General features: G+C 40.1%; 1 protein-coding gene across 1 annotated transcript in view; it reads right to left on the bottom strand.

Moving 5' to 3' along the window:
• The window catches only part of ANO6 (anoctamin 6), an 89,097-nt gene that overhangs the window by 75,618 nt on the left and 1,039 nt on the right, over positions 1-12,440 (bottom strand). The window lies entirely within an intron of this gene.

Here is a 12,440-nt window from a genome sequence, read left to right as displayed (position 1 = left end):
TTTAGAGAAGTTCCAAATGATTACATTTCTATCCCAGACATTGCTGAACTTATCGCCACAAAATTATTGGATCAAAACACTTTGGAAATCAATGAGAAGAACTATCTCTGAGAATAGCAATAACAGACTAGGCTTCTGGTAGGTGTGTGCATTTCGGTTCAGCCTTGATCCGTTATTGCTGGCTGGATACCAGTAGACCCCTGTATCCGTTTACATGTGCTTCCCGAAAACGGGTGGGTAGCCGGATAGCCATTTTTGGTCCATAGCCGAAGAATGCGGCTAGATCTGGCCTATTGGCGGTAATGGGCGACCTAAGAGGTTCTCCTTTCTGTTCCTGTTACCCTTTCCTTTTTTCCTTTTTGCTGGGTGTCAGCAATGGGATTAAGAAAGCACCCTTCCTGGGAGCCTTTCCTTTTTTCCTTCAAGGAAGCCTGGGCATCAGCAACAGAATTAAGAAAGCACTCTATCTGGCCCATTATTGGTGGTGGGGGGGGGGGGCACTTTCCAGGCTCCCTTCATTTTAGGAATTGTTTATCCCTATATCTTTCATTAACACCTGGATTAAAACATCAGAGTTAAGATACCACTTTTTCTGTGATCCTTTCATTCTGTCTGTAGAGGAGATCAGGTTCAATGCTTTGTTAAAGCTGTTTCTACTCCTTCTAGAGGAGAGGTGCTGCAAGCAGGCATGTGCTTTCTCTCCTTGCCGCCTGTCACCAGCTTTCTCTGGCATTTTAAGGAAGCACAGGGAAGGAAGAGAGATGACCTGGAACTAGCATCCCTGGGCTTCCTTTAAAAAACCCTCTGTTTTTACTCTACTTCATGCTGTCTGGAGTGGGTGGGCATTCTTCTATTTCCTTTCTGCTTTCTGCTTCAGGTTTAATGCTTCCTTAAAGCTGTTTCTACCTTCTATCCTAGAGGAGAGGTAACTAGGTGTAGTCGTTTTCAGAGTATGAGGGTTTTATTTTTGTTTGCTGGGATTATTCTTATTCTTATTCTTAATCTTTTAGAAGTATTTGAAGGAGAGGAAGGGAAAGAGAAAAAAGCTAAAAGGGTGACTCTCCCAAGCCTCCAAATGTGTGCGCGCACCCCACTCACCCGTCCCACATGTCCCCAACTCCCAGTCAGTCCCACTACACACACACCAAAAAATAAAAAATAAAAATCAAATATTGAAGGAAAATAAAGAAAATCAAAAAGACTAATCTGTGATGCCAAATAGAGATTGGCTGCCACATAGTCCAGTTACGGACAGGACTCCATGATGGCTGGGACCTTGTCATTACAGGTACCTGAACAAACCAAAGAAGCTGAATTGTCTGAAGGAAACAGCTAAAAATGGATTCACGCTCAAGACTAGTTTCTGGGCCTCAGACTGGAGAAGGAAAAGTTTCCTTCACTTCAAACAATTACAAATCTGTTGGGGCAACTTTCAAGTCTTGCCACAGATACCCAGTTAGATTGCGGTCTAGGATTTGATCACTGCAGTGTTACTTCTGCTATGTGTTTAGGGGATCCAGTCTCCTACAGACCAAAGATACTTCTTTAGAATTGCCCTGTGTTCGGCTCTACTCATCTTGCCCTCAATTCTGACCAATTTCCTAGCCCCTGCCAAGAAAGAGCATCTCCATAATAGGACATCGAGATAGTGTACTGAAGGGAATGAATGTCCATTGACTTTGGCCTGTATGGTTTTGCACCAAGGATAACATGTTCAATGTATTGTCAAAGGCTTTCATGGATGGAATCACTGGGTTGTTGTAGGTTTTTTCGGGCTATAGGGCCATGTTCTAGAGGCATTCAGTTTTGACCCTTGTTTTTTCTCATCTTTTTTCCAGATGGGGCCTGAGATGGATTTGTTTTAAGAAATGGCTTTTATCCTGTTATTATTCCACAAAACTCACCTTGGAGAAGTATCTGGGTAATAGTTGTCCTGTGGATGATTCCTTCTCAGATTTGTGAATTTCTGCAGCTCTCCCACTATTACCATTGGTTTTTTTTTGTTGCTTTCCACCAAAATAATCTCCTTATTTTATCGCAGAGGATGCATCTATACTGTAGAATTAGTGCAATTTGAGACTTTTGCTGTCATGGCTCAAATATTATGGAATCAAGGGATCTATAGTTTGCTGAGGCATCAGCACTCTTTTGGCAAAGAAACGATTCTATAGCATGGAGAAATGGCAGTTAAGTTGGTGTCAAACTGAATTTACAGTGTTGATGTATCCTTAATTTTGGTAGATAGCTGACAGAGTATCAGCTGAACCATGTTCTTTAAGTTCTGTATTAATGTATTTAACAGTGCCCTCGGGGATGTTCAAGCTTTAAGATATTTTAATAACCTTATCCTTACTGGTGCTTTTGTTTAAATTTCTGTCAGATTTGGTTTGATAACTCCTGATCTTCATAATATTCCTTGTTTAGAGGGAATAAAGAATTGAGGTTTGCCAGAGAGGTCAATATTGTACACTGTGTGTGTACAATATTGACCTCTGTGGCCAGTGAGGTCAATGCCCTGTGTGAGGATGTTGAGGAAGGCTTTCTCAGGTCACATCTATACTGCCATCTAATCCGGTTTCTGAACCCATATTATCTGGTTTGAACTAGATTATATGGCAGTGTTGACTCATAAAATCCACTGAATGCAGATAATCTGCATTCAGTGTAGATCCAGCCTCAGCCAAGGCATGCAATTATGCAGTGACCTGGATTATATGGATCTACACTACCCTACATCCCAGGATCTGATTCAAGATTATCTGTTTATCCCAGATTATCCGACAGTGTAGACTCATATAATCCAGGATCAGATTCTGGGATATAGATCCAATCTTCGGCACTAGATCAAAACATGGCTTGTAGTTAAAACTTTTGGGCTTTCTGATTATTTTGGAAATGCTAACATATACGACTTTAAAACTATTTTATTCTTTTAAATTTGATTTAACATGTCAATCATATTTTATATGTTTTAGTCTATTTTAATTGTTTAAACTTCTTTGAAATAATGTTAATTGTACACAGTTCTGAGATCCTGTGAAACAGAGTGGAGCTGAAATGTACTCTCCAACAAGCTTCAGAAACAGGAGTGTTTGATCTGAAATTGTGTGACACTGGAACAGCACAGAAGTATGTCTGATTCATCTACTAATGTGACTTCTGCAGGCAGTGGATTGACCAGAGCTTGTTTAAGAGTGCCACGATAAACAAGAAGATTACTTATGCAATTAGCAACTGCCAATATAATTTTGTTTATTTAACTTTTGTACTAAAACAAAAATATTTCCTGCCTTCACAGTGCTGAGATTTGGAAATAATAACAGTTATGTTCATTTCAGTTCCAGGTTGTTACACAGCAAAATGTGGAAATATCAAAGATGATGAGTAATTTTGCAAGGCAGTATGCTTGTGTGCCCATGTGTCCACTTAAGAGTAAACTGAAATTTCAACAGAATTTATCATTTATTTTGTTCTGTAAACTTTGTTTTTCTCTAACACATAATACAGACAGTACTATAACTTAAGCATATTTTATTATAATGTAAAATTATAATTACAACTTTGACATTCATTTTCTAAGAAATCAATTCAAAACACAGATTTTTTCATATATGTCTTAACACAGCAGCAATTATGGAGGAAGAAATTAGTCCAGACATGGGCAAACTTTGGCCCTCATGGTGTAGACAATAATAGAAAACTGTCCCTGGTTATGTCTGTGTAAAACTATTTTGCTCTCTGATTGGCAATGGATCATAAAGGTCTCAGGCAGACTCTGGGGAGTTACTTGCTTGTTAAACTTTTTTTATTGGTTTTGAACAAGGGAAACAGCATTACATACAAATACTGAAAAATCCTCAAAGCACCAGCATCATTCTTTGGTTGGCTCCAAAGCATAAAATAGATTTGAAAAGCTTTCGAATTGTGTTATAACTTTGCTCTAGGACAGGCACTGGCAAACTTCGGCCCTTCGGGTATTTTGGACTTCATTTCCCACCATTCCTAACAACCAGTAGGCTGTTAGGAATAGTGGGAGTTGAAGTACAAAACACCTGGAGGGCCAAAGTTTGCCCATGGCTGCTCTAGGGCCAGTATAAATTGGAAAAACTTGAAGGCACAAAACAGCAAATAAAATTTCAGCTCCGTTAGCAATTTGTCATGAAATCCAGCTGCCCCTGCTGCTTTGTGGATGTTGTTGCATATCCCAGAATATGGTGCCTGGATTTGAATAGCACTGGATATAGATTTCTTTCATTAACATTTACTTATTAAAATCTTCTAATCACAAAACAACTGGAAGCAGTGAGCATTAGGCAGGATTTACACTGCCTATAATCCAGATTATCAAAGCAAATAATTCACATGATCTGTTTTGAACTGGATTATATGAGTCTACATTGCCATATAATTCAGTTCAAGGCTGATATTCTGAATTTTATATGGCAGTGTAGATGGGGCCATAGCTAGGGCCCTAGTTGTCATGGAAGCATACCACATGGTTAATTCAGGGTTAGGCAATGCATATTGATGGACTGCAATGCCCATCAAGCCTTGCCAGCAAAGATAGCTAAGGAACTCAGACCTGAGAGCCACCTCTGAGGCCCCTTCCACACTGCCATCTAATCCAGTTTCTGGTCCCAGATTGTCTGGTTTAAACTGTATTATATGAGTCTCCACTGCCAGATAATCTGGGATCAGATCCTGGAATATAGGGGCAGTGTGGAAGGGACCCAAGTTAGTTATTCACTTTATTATACATTTTTTTCACTGCCTTAGATAAGGAAAGATTCTTGTGAGATACTGTGAAGTATCAAAATAATTTGATTGGCTTTGAATACTGTATAGCTTGACTTGGGTAAGTGAGAGGAGGGCAGCAAATAGTATTGAGGTTGCCTAGCCTCTGCAGTATGAACCCATACCAGATTCTACACACACCTGCATCCAAACCATTAAGGTGCCTTGAATCAACCCAAAGAGTCTGCTGCTAGCAATCCCTTCTCCTTTACCGGAACCATACATATCAGTCCCTCACATCACAAGGAACATTGTGCAAGGACTGGATTAAGTGAATGGTGATATGGAGAAAGGGCAATATCACATATCATGGTAGTACCTAGGAACATGCAACCTTGCCTGCAAATGTTTTGTAACGTAATGCCAGGTAGCTTTGTGTATGTCAAGAGGTGAACCAACAGGATTTAGTTTTAAAAGTGGAATCAGGATGGGCAGAACTGTTTGTTTAGATCCTCCTTGCTTTGCACAGGACACAATACTAGCTGTTTTGAAGTACAACCCTTTTCTTGAACTGAAGGAACTGAAGACAGGAAGGATGGTTTGTTGTGCTGCAGAAAACTTCCTTTGAAGCAATCTCAGATTTAAATGAGACATTTACCTGGAATGAAGCAATAGTTTGCCAACTACAGGCTGTAGGTTCAGAATTTACACACAATTGAAGGGTAGCTTGGAAATTTCAAAAGTAAATAAACAAAACCCTCCCCCACAGTTCAGTTCCTCTCGAGGGAATTACAGAATTACGTTAGCTACAAGACAGCATGATCTGATTATAAAACCACAGCAATGACTCAACCCGCAGCAAAGGAAGTGGTGGCAAGCCTAGCGCCTGTCAGCTCTCATAGTTGAAAATTGTTTGTTTCTTGCCGCTGTTACATTTTTAATCACATGCTTTCTCCAAAATATAGGGCATGGGTGAAAATCTGTTCGGGCAAACAAACCAATTTCTATGTCCAATGTACCCATCTAATTGGGCATACTATTATCTTCCCAGTGACCCTAAAGTTTAGCAGTGGTTCCCAACCTGTGGTCCATGGACCACCAGTGGTCCGCAAGAACTAAAATATGGTCCGTAATCTCACCATTACTACACCATTGCAACAAAAGGGACTAATCTTGCAAAACCCTCTTATAGCGCCCAGCCTTGTTAAATATAGTTTTCTGTGGGCAAACAGATGGTAACTATAATAAAACTTTATTTATATTCTGCACTATCTCCCCAAAGGGACTCAGGGTGGATGGCATATGTTCTTATCAGACACTAGAACTGATGTACTCTATCAAATGCAATTTTCTGAATCAGCACCCCAAATAATCAAACCTAATCGAAAGTTGGCGCAAAACTGATTCGTAACCCTTTTGGTTCTAATGTTGGAGAGCTGTCCCTCGTCAAAGTGGTCCCTGGTCAAGTCAAGATATATAAAAAAGGTGGGAACCACTTCAGTGGTTCCAAAGCCACTGAGTCCCCTTTGGGGTGAGAAGGGCGGAATATAAATGTCGTATATAAATAAATAATAAATAAATGGGAAAGTCACTTTTGGTTTCAATTTTGGTTATATTATCTGCATGTTCAGCATTAGGACATCAGAACCAAATGATCTGAAAACATGTAAATTTTGGTTTCGATTTTGTAAAATTTTGGTCATTTATTTTCACAGGGACTAAAGGGGGAAGATAGCCCCGACTGCTAAATTTAGTATATTTTGTGTATCAAATTGTGGCAATTCTGCCACTTTCCACTAATTATTTTTTTTCTAATTTTACTATTTTATAATTCTTGGTTCCCAATGGGCTTCAGATGTCACCAAAGTCTTTGTAGGCTACAGAAAAGCTGGGGTGCCCTACAGAGTGTACTTTACCCAACTTTGCTGAAGTTAAAAATGATGGCACTTCTACTATTCTCTTCCACTTGTGTAAGTTCTATAAACAAAGTGATCAAAACTGTAGTTAAATTGAAAGACTAATAAATATACGGGGACAAAATGACAGCAGATATATAAGAAAAACATATTCCTGCAGGCTTGTGCAGCCTTGACATTTCATTTAAATGAGGTTGCCTTGTGTGCACATTCAACACTACCTCAGCAGGGCCCCATGATCTGAAAACATGTCCAAACAGATGTGTTTATGCAGGTGCATACAAAGTTGCCACAAGCCTTTTAAAATGTGGAACACTGCACGGCCAAAGATCCTTGTGTATCCAGAGTCAAAGGGCCCTTCCACACAGCCCTATATCCCAGAATATCAAGGCAGAAATCCCACATTATCTCTGTGTGGACATAGATAACCCAGTTCAAAGCAGATATTGTGGGATTTTCTGCCTCAATATTTTAGGATATAGGGCTGTGGGGAAGGGCCCAAAGTTAAAACCATGACCCTTTCTACATTGCCATATAATCCAGACTATCAAAGCAGATGATCCATATTATCTGCTTTGAACTGGATTTATGAGTCTACACTGCCAGATAATCTAGAATAAAAATAATTTGGGATCAGATCCTGGGATATAGGATAGTTGTGCAATGGATAAAGGGCATTTGTGCAATGGATTAAACCCTTGTGCTGCTGAACTGCTGACCTGAAGGTTGAAGGTTCCAGTCTGTGAGATGGAGTGAACTCCTGTCTATAAACTCCAGCTCCTGCCAACCTAGCAGTTTGAAAACATGCAAATGTGAGTCAATAAATAGGTACCACTTCGGTGGGAAAAGGCAAGAGAAGCTCCAAACAATCTTGCTGGCCACACAACCAGGAGGTGACAACGCAGGCTCCTTGGCTTGAAAATGGAGGAAAACACATCTACAGAGCCAGAGATGAGCACTGCCGTCAGAAGCCGGAAATAAAAGGAGATGCCTCTGCCTTTGTTTGTGTTTTTGTGTCTCATTGTATATGATTGTAAAGGTATTGAATGTTTGCCTATGTATGTAAATACTGCAATCCCCTTTGAGTCCCATAGGGGAGAAGGGCGGAATATAAATAGTGTATTATTATTATTATTATTATTATTATATAATATAACCCAGTTCAAAGCAGATAATCTGGATTTAATATAACAGTGTAAATGGGGCCTAAGATGACACCAAGAACTCACATATTTAGCACAATTAAAAGGGCGCAACTTTTTAGATACCAAATGATAGTACCATGGACACATTAGCTACCTCCTGATAAATTTCAACATTGTATCCAAGTAAATGGTGACATGAATGTTTGTATGTATATCTAATTTTACTTTGTTACAAATTGAAACGAATATGAGAAATCATCTAGCCATTATATCGCTGATAAATCTAGACAGTTTCTAATGTGTAGTCTCCAGTGCTTGCATGCATCACTGACAAATATTACACACATCAGCTGCCTCTTGTCTCTGTTTTCTTTCTCTTAACAACTTAGGCAGAAGTAAAAGGTTTCATGATTGTAAGGAAGACTGATGTCAAACATACAGGCAGATGTACTCTGTAATTTACAAGAGATAGATGTCAGATTCAACTTACAAAGTGGAAGGAGAAGATTTAAAGAAAATGAGTCTTACATTCATTTTTTTTAAAAAAAACACCTTTATCCTGTCATCTTTTGACTTTTATACCTTTTTACAGACTTTTACAATATTTCAAATTGCCACAAGCCAGTGTTAAATTCATAAGTTTGGCAGCAGAATTGTGAGCAAAACCCCTGCACAAAACAGTAGATATTTCTTGATTTCCACATATCAACTTTCAATTTTTAATTATCCATATGAATAGTTCCTTGTATTTTTCTGTTCCTGATTAAATTCCTCTTATAGATGAGTTGGAGGCAAATACTCTAAACTCTCCAAATCTCACCTGATTTTGGAAGCTCAGCAAGTCCAGTCCTGGCTAGTAACTGGATGGGAGATCGCTAATGAATGCAAGGAATCAAAGGCTACATTTTAGAGGAAGTAACTGGCAAAACCATCTCTGAGTGCAGAACCTGGATCTGCAATCTTCAATAAGTCCAGGTTGTGTTACCCCATATTAGTAAATGGCAGTGAAATGAAAGTGGACATGCTGACCAATGTGTGTTCATGTTATCACCATAAAATAATACAAAGTGTGATTGTTTACATTTTGTTGTATTTGTGATTTATCCCAAAACCAACCCCCATGGATATGATAGGTAAAGGTAAAGGTCTCCCTTTGACATTAAATCTAGTTGAGTCCAACTCTGGGGGGTGGTGCTCATCTCCATTTCTAAGCCAAAGAGCCAGTGTTGTCCGTAGATGCCTCTAAGGTCATGTGGCTGGCATGACTACATTGGAGTGCCATTACCTTCCCGCCGAAGTGGTACCTATTATCTACTCACATTTGCATGTTTTCGAACTGCTAGGTTGGCAGAAGCTGGGGCTAACAACAGTAGCTCACCCCATCCCATGGATTTGAACCACCAACCTTCTGGTTAGCAACTTCTGCAGTTTAGCAGTTTAATCCGTTGCACCACCATGGCCCCATGGATATGATGGACCCACTGTATTCCTTGATGGGCCCATTATATTCCCTATGAAATGAATGGTAAGTCAAAAGGTGACTTGAAGGCATATACACACAAACATAGACATAGATTGATTGGACCCAGAAATGCCATTACCCATGTGGACACAACTGTTTCCAGCCTTCAGGTGATATTTTCCAGTATTCTATTTAGGAGGTTAGGTAATTAATTGTGTCTGAGATAGCATCATCACAGGACCTAAACCCTAGCTGTGCATTTTTCCTTAGTGATGGCTCTATAAGCCCCTGTTTATATTCTTCCAGAGAAAATTACATTGTAACATATGGGAACATATGCACTGTAATGTGTTCTGACAGAGCTAGGTGGCCCTTAGTTGGTACTGCTTTTATCTTTTTGATGAGCCAACCATTTTGGCACAGTTTTAGCAGACTTTGTTTTCATTCATGGGTGTTAATTGCTGTTTTAAGGGAGCAACAACTTGTTTGAAAAAGATAAGTGGCAAATGTGTGTGTGCACATGAGTGCAATCATATGTGTGCTTTCTCAAGTTCATTTTAATGTATCGAACGGGCCTTTTTGATTGCAGGACTGCAATTGTAAATTGAACACATGACCAAATAAGCAATCCTCAATTTTTCTCCAAGATCCCTTCCACACAGCCATATAATCCTGAATATCAAGGCAGAAAGTCCCACAATATCTGCCTTGAGCTGGGTTATCTGAGTCCACACTGCCATATATTCCAGTTCAAAGCAGATAATGTGGGATTTTAATCAGCCTCGGAAAGAGAGCATTTCCCCTCTTAAAGATACAATATGTATTTTTATTATTTATTACACTTTTCTCCTTGCTCTACAAAACTGCTTTGGCTGTTAAATTACAGCCTGCCAAAACCGTAAAACCAAAACTCTTGGTTGAGGCCAAGAGTGAGGTCCAAGCCAGGGACTGCAGGAGGCTTTTGTTCTGTGAGCACAACATCATTTCCCAAATATAATAACCTAATCATCTTCCCCTACTGGCTATAATTTAATTCCAACACAAAGAAGCAAAGTTTAAAACTCTTTTATCATTCCCTAGATGTTGTTTCTCCTGAGTTACAGATTTATTTCATCTAGCTTTGGTTTCACAAAGCATAGGGACAGCTCCATGTTCCAAAAGTTACAGAACACGGGTTTGAGTAGATTAAGTCCCTGCTGATTTTAATGGCCTTATGCAAGATCAACTCTCTTTTCCTGGCATCCGATGTTGCCAGATTTTGGAAAAGAAGTAGGATCAGTCCTGGTTAGGACTCAGATGGGAGAAAATGAATACCAGCTGCGGTGGTATTTAATATTTTAGGGGAAGGAAGTGCTAAACCAGATCTGAGTATTCCTTGCCTAACAAAACCCTATGAAATTCATAAGGTTGCCATAAGTCAACAGTCAACTTAAAGGCACACACACACACAAATTTGGTATTCCAGAGTTTTTCAGATAGGGAAAAAACTGTGTTGCTGAGTTTTTCCAGACCCCCAGATGCAAACACTCCTGTCTTCAAGCTTCACTTCCCCGCCCAATTCATCATTTGTTTTCTGACTCATATGTATTTGGAAGAGTGACAGCTTTCTGCTCTTTAAACTAACAAACCGAGATCCCAGCACAAAAGCACATTCTTTCCTAAGTCCATTGGCAAAAGTCACACACCGCAGGCAGTTCTCTTTGCACACAATTCTCAGCCTTTCAGAAAAGGAGTGGGTGAAGAAGTGAATGGCGGCGGGGGACGGAGAAAGGCAAAGTTGAGCGGCAATTCCTGAGTCATAACATTCTCCAAGGCACTGGGTATCTTAAAATGTCCCCAACTTTAAGGCGATCTCTTTGAAAATAACTGGGAAGTAAAACTTTAACAATTTAATAGTTGTATATTCAGGCCAGATCTACACTGCCCTATATCCCAGGATCTGATCCTAGGTTATCTGGCAGTGTAGATCCAGCTTCAGATGTGAGCCATTTTAGGTCTCGGTTCATGAGATTTAAAAAGGGGGGTATAAGTACATAAAATAATAATAGTAGTAACTTGGCAGTTCAAGTTATGCTGTTGAAGGCTTTCATGATTGGAATCTCTGGGTTGCTGTGAGTTTTCCGGGCTGTATGGCCATGTTCCAGAAGCATTCTCTCCTGACGTTTCACCCACATCTATGGCAGGCATCCTCAGAGGTTGTGAGGTCTGTTGAAAACTAGACAAGTGGGGTTAATATATCTGTCCAGGGTGGGAGAAAGAAGTCTTGTCTGCTTGGGGCAGGTGTGAACGTTGCAACTGGCTAGCTTGCTGCCAGTTGTGAGGCTGCTAAGTTCCCTTCAGGTGAGAAGGGTTGGGTAGAAGTATGGGAAATAAATAAATGTTATCTTTCTCCCTGGACATTCCACAGATATATAAATGTCACTTGCCTTGTTTCCAACAGACCTCTCAACCTTTGAGGATGCCTGCCAGGCATGTGGGTGAAACATCAGGAGAGAATGCTTCTGGAACATGGCCAGACAGCCCGGAAAACTCACAACAACCTCAAGTTGTGTAATATGACATTCTATGCCATGGTCTGTGAGCTGCCCTGAGTTCCCATGGGGGTGAGAAGGGTGGGGTATAAATGTAGTATAATAATAATAATAATAATGGAATCATAGAGTAGGAAGAGACCACAAAGGCCATCCTGTCCAACCCCTTGCCATGCAGGAAAATATAGTCAAAGCACTCCTGATAGATGACTACCCAGTCTTTGTTTAAAAACCTTCAGAGAAGAAGACCCCACCACCATTCAAGGCAGCCTATTCCACTGCCAAACAGCGCTTCCCATTAGGAAGTTCTTCCTAATGTTGAGGTGGGATCTTTTTCCCCCTGAGATTTGAATCCGTTTCTCCTCGTTCTAGTCTTTAGAGAAGCCTTCCCAATGTGACATTGTTTCAAGTACTTAAACATAGCTCTCCTATCCCCTCTCAACCTCCTTTTCCCCAAGCTAAACTGTACCCAGCTCCTTAAGCTGTTCCTTATACAGGAAGAAGCCAGACCTTGCAACTGCTAGGCCATTAAATGCTAATCAATTGCAACACTCACACCTACCTCAAACAGACATAGTCTTTAGAGCAGCCTTCCCAATGTGGCATCCTTTCAAGTATTGAAACATAGCTCTTCTGTCCCCTCTCAGCCTCT

Source organism: Anolis sagrei, chromosome 5 (assembly GCF_037176765.1).
Source record: "Anolis sagrei isolate rAnoSag1 chromosome 5, rAnoSag1.mat, whole genome shotgun sequence".
Lineage (NCBI taxonomy): Eukaryota > Metazoa > Chordata > Lepidosauria > Squamata > Dactyloidae > Anolis > Anolis sagrei.
Note: the sequence above shows the minus strand (reverse complement) of the source record. Positions and strands in the feature narration are given on the sequence as shown.